The following is an 11,208-nucleotide window of genomic DNA, read 5'->3' as shown; positions in this document are numbered from 1 at the left end:
TAGATGGAATCAAGGTCCCAAGCCAGCTGACTCAGTTAATGAAAAGAAAAATAATATCGAGTAGGCCTGACCCAATCAGGTGAGCCCTTGAAAAGCAAACTTTTCCTCTGGCTGGCCTCAAGGAAGAATGCAGAGACCTAAGCTTTGAACTCCCGCTGGCCAACAGCCAGCCAAAGCCAGGGACCTCCCTCAGACAACCACAGGGTCTGACTTCTGCCACAGCCTCAGTGAGCTCGGAAGACCACCTGAACTCCAGATGCAGCCTCCCAAGACCCTGGGCAGAGGGCTGAGCTTCACGTGCACAGAATTCTGACCTACAGAAGCGGAGGTGATAGCTGGGTGTTGTTCTCCACTCTAAGCTTGTGCTAAATTGTGCAGCAGTAGCGTTTCCCACACTTGCCATGGCATTTCCTTTCTCCCTCTCCTTCCTCCAGCCTGTGGCCGTATGCCTGCTCTCTGCACCCCATATACCATGGTAGTCCAGGCCTTGGTCCTCCCCCACACCCCAGGATCACCACAGTGACCTGCTATTTTTAACCATATGTTTAAAACGGGGTAGAAAGACAGAAGCATGTCAAGTTCATGAAGCGTGAGTTCCAGAGACACTCTGACTTCACAAGTGAGTGACTGTGGATCTTTCTCACCCTATCATCTTCTTTCTTGGTTCATTTAAACACGTGCTTCTTATCCACCACGTTGCTATTTCTTGACATGTGCTCTGAGGACCACTCGTCACACATGGCTTGGAGAGCTGGGTTCCTGCCTCCAACGTGCAGAATCTGAATGATCAGCACAGGGCCGGGCATTTGCCTGTTCTCCTGGGGGCTTTTGGATATATTAAAATGTCATAATTCCTCTGGTGTCTAACCAGAAGTGTGGGAAATAGAAAGATGAATGGGTTATGGTCCGCATCTTCCAGGAGTTTACAAATTCAACCTAATAAAGAGGAAAAGATGCCTTCGATGACAATATAAGAGAATGTCTGAGTCCGTTTTGTGATGCTATAGCAGAACACCACAGGCTGGGTAATTAAGAAATAGTCTATGTTTATTTGGCTCATGGTTCCAGAGGCTGGGAAGTCCAAGATCGAGGTTCCTTCCTGCCATGTCATAACATGGTGGAAGGCATCAGTCACATGGGCAAGAGAGAGCACGGGCTCAAAGTTGCATCAGCATTAATCCCTTCATGGGGGTGGAGCCCTCGTGACCCACACACTCCCATATGGCCCCACCTCCCAGTGCTGTTGCCTTGGGGATTAAGTTTCTAACATGTATTTTTTGGGGGACACATTCAAGCCATAGCAGGGAGAATGTGGTAAGTTCCATAAGCAAGCTCTAAGGCCTGAAAATGTAAATGCCCCCATGTAGAAACCTGGCTATGAGTTGAGGGTGATCTGAATCTTTTTATCCATATTTTTGAGACAGAGTCTCGCTCTGTTGCCCAGGCTGCAGTGCAGTGGCCTGATCTCCGCACTGTAATCTCCACCTCCCAGGTTCAGATTTTTCTCCTGCCTCAGCCTCCCGAGTAGGTGGGATTACGGGCGCCCGCCACCACGCCTGGCTAACTTTTGTATTTTTGGTAGAGACAGGTTTTACCATGTTGGCCAGGCTGGTCTTGAACTCCTGACCTCATGATCTGCCCACCTCAGCCTCCCACAGTGCTGCAATTACAGGCGTGGGTCACCACACCCAGCCCAGATTCATTTTTTAAAATATGATTTTAGTAACATTTTAGTAACATAGTTACATCTCATTTTTTTTTCCTTTTATTTATTTATTTTTTTCTGTGGGCTAGGGCACAGTCCCCAGAAATCTGTGGATTAGGGCCAAGGATAGATGAAGGAACCTGAAACCAGGATGTCAAATGTTGTTGCAGGAGATAATCAATTTGGGCTCCATAAAAACTGGAATGTGCTGAAGTTAGCAGAGATCTGGCTCAATGAACGTATCAGACGTCGAGGGCCACATCGACTTTAAAGGTCATGGGCCACAAAACACAGGGTCCAAGTGTGTGCCCAGAGTGACACCGGTTTTCCTGACGCCTCTGAGGATAATGCTGTTGGCCCCGCTAACTGATGAGGGTGTTTGTGATGAAAAGGCAACAGCGGCCAGGACTATGCTGACTATGGGGTGCTGGGGCTGTGGGGAGAGAGGGACCTCAGCAGTCGTGTGTTTGTCGTGGGCATGGACAGCTCAGGAGAGCACAGCTCTGAGCTGGGTGGACAGGATCAACACCTACTGCGGGGCCAGGCCTCCACGGGAGCCCTGGGAGTGAGGCTTACAGAACACTGACACGCATTTGGTGTAGACGCACAGGCTATGACGCATGATCCCAGGCAAGGCCTCCACCTGGGGCTGCCTTACACGCTGAGGCCCGAGAGGACTGCCTGGGAACCATGCAGGGTCAGGCTGGGAGTGGACGGGGCACCTGCTAGGTCCTCACAGCTCAGCACCCACCTGCCTGTGGTCCACACAGCACCAGTTTCCTTGGGAGAACGCATCCTTCCAGCCGTGTGTCTGTCTGTCCTGCCAGGAGTGCCCGTGGGGCAAGGCCGGGCCGAGGGCCCTGTGTGGCTGTTGGCGAATCCCACGGTGGTGCTCAGTGGAGCATCCCAAGGACAGAAGGCGGCGGTGCTGATTCACTTCTGAGGCACAATCAGAGACCAAGGTCCCGCCTGGACTCCGAGGCCCCCTGGGCCTGGGCCAGTTTCTCTGCTCTCATTTCCCCGCCTCTGTGTGGCTCCTGGATCATCTCAAAGACACTGTGCCTGCTCCCCGCCATTTCTCAGTTCTACAATTCGAAGGCGATCCGTATTTTCAGGCAGCTTACAGTCTTGTCAGAGACACCAAGAACACAGCAGACGCTCTGGAAGAATCAACAACTGGCAGATACTTGTATAGAAGCAGGAACAAACTAAAGAAGAAAGGAAACATGCCATTTAGAGTCATTTCTGCACTCACCAGGTGCTGATTCGTTAAATAATCGATGAAACGGTTGTTTATTCGCCAAGTTGTTCAAACATTTGTTAACTGGCACCTACTAGATAGCAAGACCCGACGCTGTAAAGAAAACAGGGTGGGCCGGGCGCTGTGGCTCAAGCCTGTAATCCCAGCACTTTGGGAGGCCGAGGCGGGCGGATCACAAGGTCAGGAGATCGAGACCACAGTGAAACCCCGTCTCTACTAAAAATACAAAAAATTAGCCGGGCGCGGTGGCGGGCGCCTGTAGTCCTAGCTACTCAGGAGGCTGAGGCAGGAGAATGGCGTGAACCCAGGAGGCGGAGCTTGCAGTGAGCCGAGATCGCGCCACTGCACTCCAGCCTGGGCAACAGCGTGAGACTCCGTCTCAAAAAAAAAAAAAAAAAGAAAACAGGGTGACGTCACACGTTGGGAGATGACTGACGTCTGCTGCTTAGCATGAGAACTAAGCAGGTGACATTTTGGTTTAGAATCCTCAGCTGATTTATGTCAAACAAGCAAAGGAAGCAACCATGGGAACAGAGCTCAGGCCCCTCCCGGCAGTGGCTTTGCTCTTTGGGAAAGAGAGACTTCATGGACTCACTCATTATTTCAGTTTATCCCTATTTGGAGCATAACGTTGTTTGAAAAAGCAGAAAGGGACTTAGGTTGTAGATGAATTGAATACACCGTGGGTTCTTGTATGTGTGGGTTTTGTGTGTGTATGTGTGTGTGTGATTTAATTTTGCTTCTATCTAAAAATCTCTCTAAAAAGACACTAGAGGCGACGAAGATAGAGAAGGAGAAAAAGAAGAAGGAGGAGGCTGGGTGTGGTGGCTCACATCTGTGATCCCAGCACATCGGGAGGCCAAGGCAGGAGAACTGATTGAGGCCAGGAGTTCAAGACCAGCCTGGGTAACATAGTGAGACCCCATCTCTATAAAAAATTCAAAAAGATAGCCGGGCATGGTGGCGCACACCTGTAGTCCCAACTACTTAGGAGGCTGAGGTGGGAGGATCACTTGAGCCCAGGAGTTTGAGGCTGCAGTGAGCCATGATTGCACCACTGCACTCCAGCCTGGGTGACAGAGCCAGACCCTGTCTTGATAAACAGGAGGAAAGAAGGATGTGGTACAAGCCTTTCAGGACAAACAAAATGGAAGAGGAGCCATGGGCGAGGAGCCGTGGGAGCTGGGCCAGTGGTGTCCGCACATCCTACCGAGGAAGCCGAAGGACAGCAGAGCCGCAGGCAAGCACGTTTGCAGCTCAAACCCGAGAGGCATAGAACGGGAGCATCAGCATCCATGGGTGTTGGGTGAAGGCAGGCCTGAAATAAAAGGCTCGCTGGAGATGGGGCAAGAAGCCTGCTCCTCCACCTCTCACAGAAGGTGAGTGACCCCCCGCTGCTCCTCCACCTCTCACAGAAGGTGAGTGACCCCCCGCTGCTCCTCCACCTCTCACAGAAGGTGAGGGACCCCCCGCTGCTCCTCCACCTCTCACAGAAGGTGAGTGACCCCCCGCTGTGGCCGGCGCCTGGAGAAGGTGTGTTCTCTGGGCCACACAGAGAGAGATATCTCCCGGGAGGGTTTGAGTCTGAGGCCACCTCCTCTTCCTCACTTGGCTCTCGGAACACTGGCAGCCAAAGGATTACTGTCTCCCAGACAAGGCGTTTGAACAGTTTCCTTTAAAGGACCTCATTCATCCACTTGGAAAGCCACGAAGATCCTAACAGGAAAGGGTCTCACATGAGGCTTCCCCCAAGATCACAGAACAATGTGGCCACACACAGAGCTGCAGTCAGCCTGGTAGTGGCTGCTTTGCTGGGTGGACAGCGCCAAATCTTCAGACTCCTGGGGAAAGCATCCACGGTCAAGTTCACACAGAAACAGGACAAACAGAAAGCCATTCGGAGGAAATGGGCGCCGCGCAGGGAGAACACCTCAAGGAATAAAAATGCTCGAATTTACATCCTTAGAGAGACAAGTAGATATTGAACCCATGAAACAAGAACAGAACACTTAAAAAAGAAATGTATTCAAGGAAACAAAAGCTTGTGCAAAAAAAATTAAACTATGAGAGCAAAAACGCCAACCTCAAAAGAAAGGTTGGAAGATAAAATCTTTAAAAACTCTCAGAAGGTAAAACCAAAAGACAAAGAGATGAAAAATGAAAGAATAAAGATACATTTTTGGTTCAGTGAGTAGCTAAAACATTTAAAATAAATGAGTTCCAGCCTGAGCAAAGAATGAACAAGACCCACAAGGCATGTCATGAAATCGCAGAGCTCTAGGGAGGAGACTCAACCCTTACTGCCGAGAGAGTCAGAAGCCAGCCTGACACTGGGCCAGGCGGAGGCAACCCCGGACTTCAGCAGGCAACAGAGGGAGGAATGCCGGGAATTCTGTGAGCACACCATCTCCATTAAGCTTCCTCACCCAGCCACAATCTCAGCTCACTGCAACCTCCGCCTCCTGGGTTCAAGCGATTCTCCTGCCTCAGCCTCCCGAGTAGCTGTGATTACAGGCGTGTGCCACCATGCTCCACTAATTTTTTGTGTTTTTCGTAGAGACAGGGTTTTACCACGTTGGCCAGGCTGGTCTTGAACTCCTGACCTCAGGTGATCCACCTCCCTCGGCCTCCCAAAGTGCTGGGATTACAGGCGTGAGCCACCGTGCCCGGCCCCGTTTTCTATTTTCTAGAGCAGTGTTTTTGATGGACTGCGTTATCCTCTCCTATGTGTGGTTCTGGCTCAGGAAACAGTCAAGCAGAGGCTTCTAGAAATGGATAAAAGATTGGATTCAATTCCCACTAAGATTCCTTCTGTCTCCAAGACCCTGTAATCCTTATGGCATGAAAATCTCATTAACATGAAACCTGGTAATTTGTAATTTGTACTAATCATACTGAGCTCAAGTAGGAGTGCGGCGTTGAGCTCATAAAAAGGCTGTCCCAGCAAGTAATGCTGCTTGAGAACAAACTGAGGTCAAACTTTATAGATGCACCATACAAGCAGTTTGTGTGATAATTAAAATAGTTCTTAGAGATAGTTTCCAAGAATGTTTTTCTACTTAGCAACCCTTTATTAGCATACTTTTTGGTTACTGAATATACTTGACATTTCCCTCATTCCACGGCCTTCCCTCCAATTAGCCTGAATTGATAGGGTTTTTACCCCACGTAAGCATCTTGACTACCGCCGCAGAAAGAAGATGTGAATGAGGGTGCTCTAACCTAAGGAACAAAGACAGGTCACTGAGGACGGAGACTCTGACTTCCACTTGGCTGTTGTCAGTAGGATTTTCCTGAAAGCTCATCCTCTGACAATTTCACGTGCTTTGTTGATCATATCTCAAAGAGCTAACATTCCTTGAGCCACAAAGAAGAACTTGGCCGATGGAATGAAGTGATGGCAACACCAGAAGAAATGCCATCTTCTTCAGAGTCTGGTAGCTGTGGGTGTGAGCGCCCTTGCGTATGATGGCTTCCTGCGTGACAGTGAGCACACATCCTGGAGAAAGGGCTAGAAAGAGAATAGGCAGTTCTATCTGACTGCAAATGCAATATAAGTCACAGAATGCTGTGTCTGGGGAGAAAGCTGTTATGATCTTACGCTTTATTAATAGTGCATTCCCCAAAACAATGGCTATTCTCCAAGCCCTGTGACCCTCTGCGTTGGTAGAACACACCTTCCATGCTGAACTTGGGCCCTGGCATTGTATTTTAAGAGAGACATGGGCAGACAAGTGCAGACTGAGTAGGGTAAAACACCAGGAACTCTGTCTTATGAGGAATAGTGGAAGGAAATGGGAATAATTTCTGGATTGGATAGAATTTCAGGCAAACACGAAAGATCTTTTTAAATATTCGGGGGGGCCAGGCGCGGTGGCTCAAGCCTGTAATCCCAGCACTTTGGGAGGCCGAGATGGGCGGATCATGAGGTCAGGAGATCAAGACCATCCTGGCTAACCCGGTGAAACCCCGTCTCTACTAAAAAATACAAAAAACTAGCCGGGCAAGGTGGCAGGCGCCTGTAGTCCCAGCTGCTCGGGAGGCTGAGGCAGGAGAATGGCGTAAACCCGGGAGGCGGAGCTTGCGGTGAGCTGAGATCTGGCCACTGCACTCCAGCCTGGGCGACAGAGCAAGACTCTGTCTCAAAAAAAAAAAAAAAAAAAATACTGGGGGGGAAAGTAAGGGGAAAAATGGTTCCTTTTACAAGGTAGGCGGTGACAACCTATATTCTGTCTCCCTCCATTTACCTTCCCGGTTTGTTCTCCCATCTCCCAGCTCCACTCCAGGTGACGGTTCAGACTTGGAATTCAGCTGCTGCGGGTGTTTTCCAGAAAGCTTGATGACAAGGGCTCTTCCTGACTTTTATAAAAGCTTGGAAGAATTTAGTGGTAGGATAGATAGAGGAGCGATGCTTTTAAGAATTAGGAGAAAAGGCTGGGTGCGGTGGCTCACACCTGTAGTCCCAGCACTTTGGGAGGCAGAGGTGGGTCGATCACTTACGGCCAGGAGTTTGAGACCAGCCTGGCCAACATGGCAAAATCCAGTATCTACTAAAAATACAGAAATTAGCCAGGTGTGGTGGCGCATGCTTGTAGTCCCAGTTACTCAGGAGACCGAGGCACAAGAATTGCTTGAACCAGGAGGTGGAGGCTGCAGTGAGCCAAGATTGCATCATTGCGCTCCAGCCTGAACGGCACAGCGAGACTACGTCTCAAAAAAAAAAAGAAAAAAAGAAAATTAGGAGAAAAAGAACTGTTCTGGGAAGAAAGGAATGGAAGTATCCCAAGATTAGAGGAAGGCCAACTCCCATTTTATGGAGATGTCCAGAAGAGAGGACCGCAGGGGCAGCTGAGGGAGTTGGTGACCGGCACGCCCACACGGAAGGCAAGGGACTGGAGCATTTCGGCAGTCATGAGCCCGGACTGACGCCTATGGGAGGTCCCTGGGTGCTTGGCTCTGCGCCAACTCCGGGGACCTCTTCATTGTCCCGGCGCTGTCAGACAGTGACCGGGAACTAATAAGGAGGGAGATGAAGTGTTGACACAACGCTGATGGAAAAAGGCTTAGACATGAATGTAAACTGACTTTACAGAAAGTACTTTCTTGCATGCCTATATTTATGGATTAGATAACTATACATTTACACAGCTCAAGGACAGATCAAGGACCAATGCGTAGAAGGTTCTGGAAGGAATAGTTAATGCAAAAAAAATTTCTGAGCATTGTCACTCCCATCAGTAGGAGAGTGCTTTTGGAAGCCAGAGCTCCTGCCACAGGGCAAACACTGACATCCATCTTTCAGGGGTGTTTTAAGGGAAAATTCCATGATGAGTGTCACACACTGGATTAAGCAATATCTTCCATCCCTCCCAAATCTGGGGTTCTGTCATTCTATGAATTATCAGAATCCCTGGCTCACAAGTGGGACTGGACTGAGGCTCTAAGAGCTTGTAAATATTTGCACAGCAGTCCTTTGAAAGCACTCATTGGGACTTCTGTGCCATAACACTCTGCCCTGAGTGACCACCGAAGTGTTTATTTTACTCTGGCTCCTCGGACGGGTGACTGAACTCATTTGCAAACAGGGAAAAGACAGCCGTGTCAACTTTGATTGATCTCAAGGTCAGAGGTGTTGTTTTCCTTCTTGTTGTGTAAGGAATGTGTTTTTTTCTTCTTATGGTAACTGTAAGACTGGACTGAGCACAAGAGAGAGGACATTTGAAGTACATGTTGCAAGTACCGCCGGAGGGATTAGGGACAAATGAAATGGAGGCAGAGATTGGGAAGACAGTGGAAGTATTACTGGGCATTTTATGACAGATGTGTCAGAGCTCCAAGTGCTGGCCTTGGCTCGACCGCCCTGAGATTGCTCTGCTCTGTGTCAGAGGACATCATCAGTGTTTGCAAAATCCAATTAAAGCAGCATTAGTGCACACGGGCGCATGGAGCCGCCCAGCGCGTTTCATGCCCAGTCCCTCTGGCAGTTCTGGGAGCCCAGCCGCAGTTTTAGAAAAGAGTTATTTGGATGAGACTTTGGAACAGAATTTTTTTCTCCAATTTAAATTATTTTTCATTTTATTGAAAACTTCCAGAGTTCCATTTAGTTCAAATATCAAAGCAGGGAAAAGAAACTTTTCCTTCCTTTTTGTGACATGCTTATAAAAATTATTTTCGTCACTCAGGTGAATTATCAGCAAGTATGATGTCATGCTGCTGAGATTAAGCACGAGGACAGGGAGATGCAAGGCGGGAAGGCTCGGCTCCCGCCCTCGCTCCTTAGATGCAGAATGTGCAACTGAACCGTAGCTGTTAGTGTTACGCAATCCAGGGATACTAGGAAGTAGAAGTGGCCCGAACTGTTTTATAACAATAGTAGGAAAATACATTTTTCTCCATTTGTAAAGATTTCTGGTTTTGATTATGTATCAGTCCATAATCTGAATGTACATCCACATGGTGAAATTGTTTTGCATAATCTGTTTTAGGCCACAGCAGAGTTGCCTTTACTGGAGGAACTCTCCTGCTAATAACCATGATAACTTCTGTATTAGATATTAAAATAACAGTTCGAAGGCCCTAGAGATCACCCAGAAGCTGACAGAAACTGGAAGGACAAAACCCTTGCAATAAGGGAAGCAAACTGAAAAACTTAGTGTAGCCACATGAATCTGACTATTTGCTGAGGGCGCTTCCCACTCCATGCAGGGTGTGTGAAGATAGAGTTCAAATGAGAAGTGCCAATGTTCTGAACGCAGTGGTTTGCCTGTGTCCCCCGAGTTCATTTGCTGGAAGCTGAGTTGCTCTTGTAACAGGGCTGGGGCCTTTCCAAGGGGGTTAGCCTGAGGCTCTGCCCCTGTGGATGGAACATGCTTTTGTATCAGGGGTGGATTTATTGTCTAGGGAGGTGGCTCCTGATAAGTTTGTCCCCATTCCTCTCTTTTTGTTTTTTTTTTTTGAGATGGAGTTTTGCAATTGTTGCCCAGGCTGGAGTAGTGCAGTGGTGCAATCCCAGCTCACTGTAACCTCTGCCTCCCAGGTTCAAGTGATTCTTCTGCCTCAGCCTCCTGAGTAGCTGGGATTACACGCCTGGGTAATTTTTGTATTTTTAGAAGAGACGGGGTTTTGCCATGTTGGCCAGACTGGTCTTGAACTCCTGACCTCAGGTGATCTGCCTGCCTCAGCCTCCCAAAGTGCTGGGATTACAGGCATGAGCCACCGCACCTGGCCTCTCTCTGTCTCTTGCCCCCACTTCCACCAGGGCAAGACCCTCACCAGATGCTGGCACCATGTCTTGGACTTCCCAGCCTCCAGAACCATGAGCCAAAAAAACTGCTATTCGTTATGTATTACCCAGTTTGTGGAATTGTGGTGGGACAGTCCACAGCTCTCATTCTATTCTCAAAGGGGTGAGAGGTTCCAAAGGGGTTCATGTCCAGTCATGTAGAAGCCAGAGGAAGACAGATCACACAGCCACAGCATCAGTTAGACCAGGAAAGGAGTGTTTAGAGACTTCCAGGCAATCATGAAACATTCCATTTCTATGTAAGCTGTTTGACTGGTATGAAGTACGCACTTGCTGAGAATCAAACACTGAGAATATCAGGTATTCTATGTTGAGATCTGATCTTGACAAGTAAATTACAAAAGGCAGAGAAAAGTAGCTAGAAAAGAAGGAAGATGCAGCCCCGGTAGCTGCCTTCTTTCCCGTCCAAGGCCACGCATGCTGCCCAGCAGGTCTTGGCGTTACAGAGAATGCTGGCGGCTCTGTCTGTCATTTGTTTGGAGGGCTCGCTGCTGAGCCACATCGAGTTTTCTGGAGACACGTCAGCTAAGCTAGTGAGACCGTGCTCAGTTCCTCCCCGTGAAGTGGGCGTTACCACTGTGATTCTGTGGGTGGGACAAGGAGGCAACGAGGCTAACGGGAGAAGTCAAGGGACAAGCGCCCACTCAGTGCCCACGCAGCTGCCGACCGTGTGCTGTGGGCTGCCTTTCTTGCAGAGAGAAAGGAGCTCTGGTCTGGTGATGGAGGTGGATGTGCTACGAGAGTCCACCTGCCAGAGCCGCAATGGAAACGGGCCCCGACTGCTGGCGAGTGCAGCAGGGATGACTCACTGGGGCAGGGAGAGTTCGCAGGGTGGCTGGGACCACACAGTCCCTTCCTCACATAGGGCATGGCACACCCCACTCCTATACAACCACCACCATTCGGTTCTCACTTAAAAATCCGAACATGATCCACCTT

The 11,208-nt window shown here is 49.2% G+C and overlaps 1 long non-coding RNA gene across 1 annotated transcript; it reads right to left on the bottom strand.

Moving 5' to 3' along the window:
* Nucleotides 1–257: 257 nt before the first annotated feature.
* LOC105490811 (uncharacterized) lies at nucleotides 258–7,313 on the bottom strand. Its single transcript, XR_011608406.1, has 3 exons — nucleotides 7,214–7,313; nucleotides 2,457–2,913; nucleotides 258–936 (listed from the first exon to the last, which is right to left on the bottom strand). It is a non-coding gene; the product is annotated as an uncharacterized lncRNA (long non-coding RNA).
* Between the last annotated feature and the right edge of the window lie 3,895 nt (nucleotides 7,314–11,208).

This window comes from Macaca nemestrina, chromosome 9, assembly GCF_043159975.1.
Source record: "Macaca nemestrina isolate mMacNem1 chromosome 9, mMacNem.hap1, whole genome shotgun sequence".
Lineage (NCBI taxonomy): Eukaryota > Metazoa > Chordata > Mammalia > Primates > Cercopithecidae > Macaca > Macaca nemestrina.
Note: the sequence above shows the minus strand (reverse complement) of the source record. Positions and strands in the feature narration are given on the sequence as shown.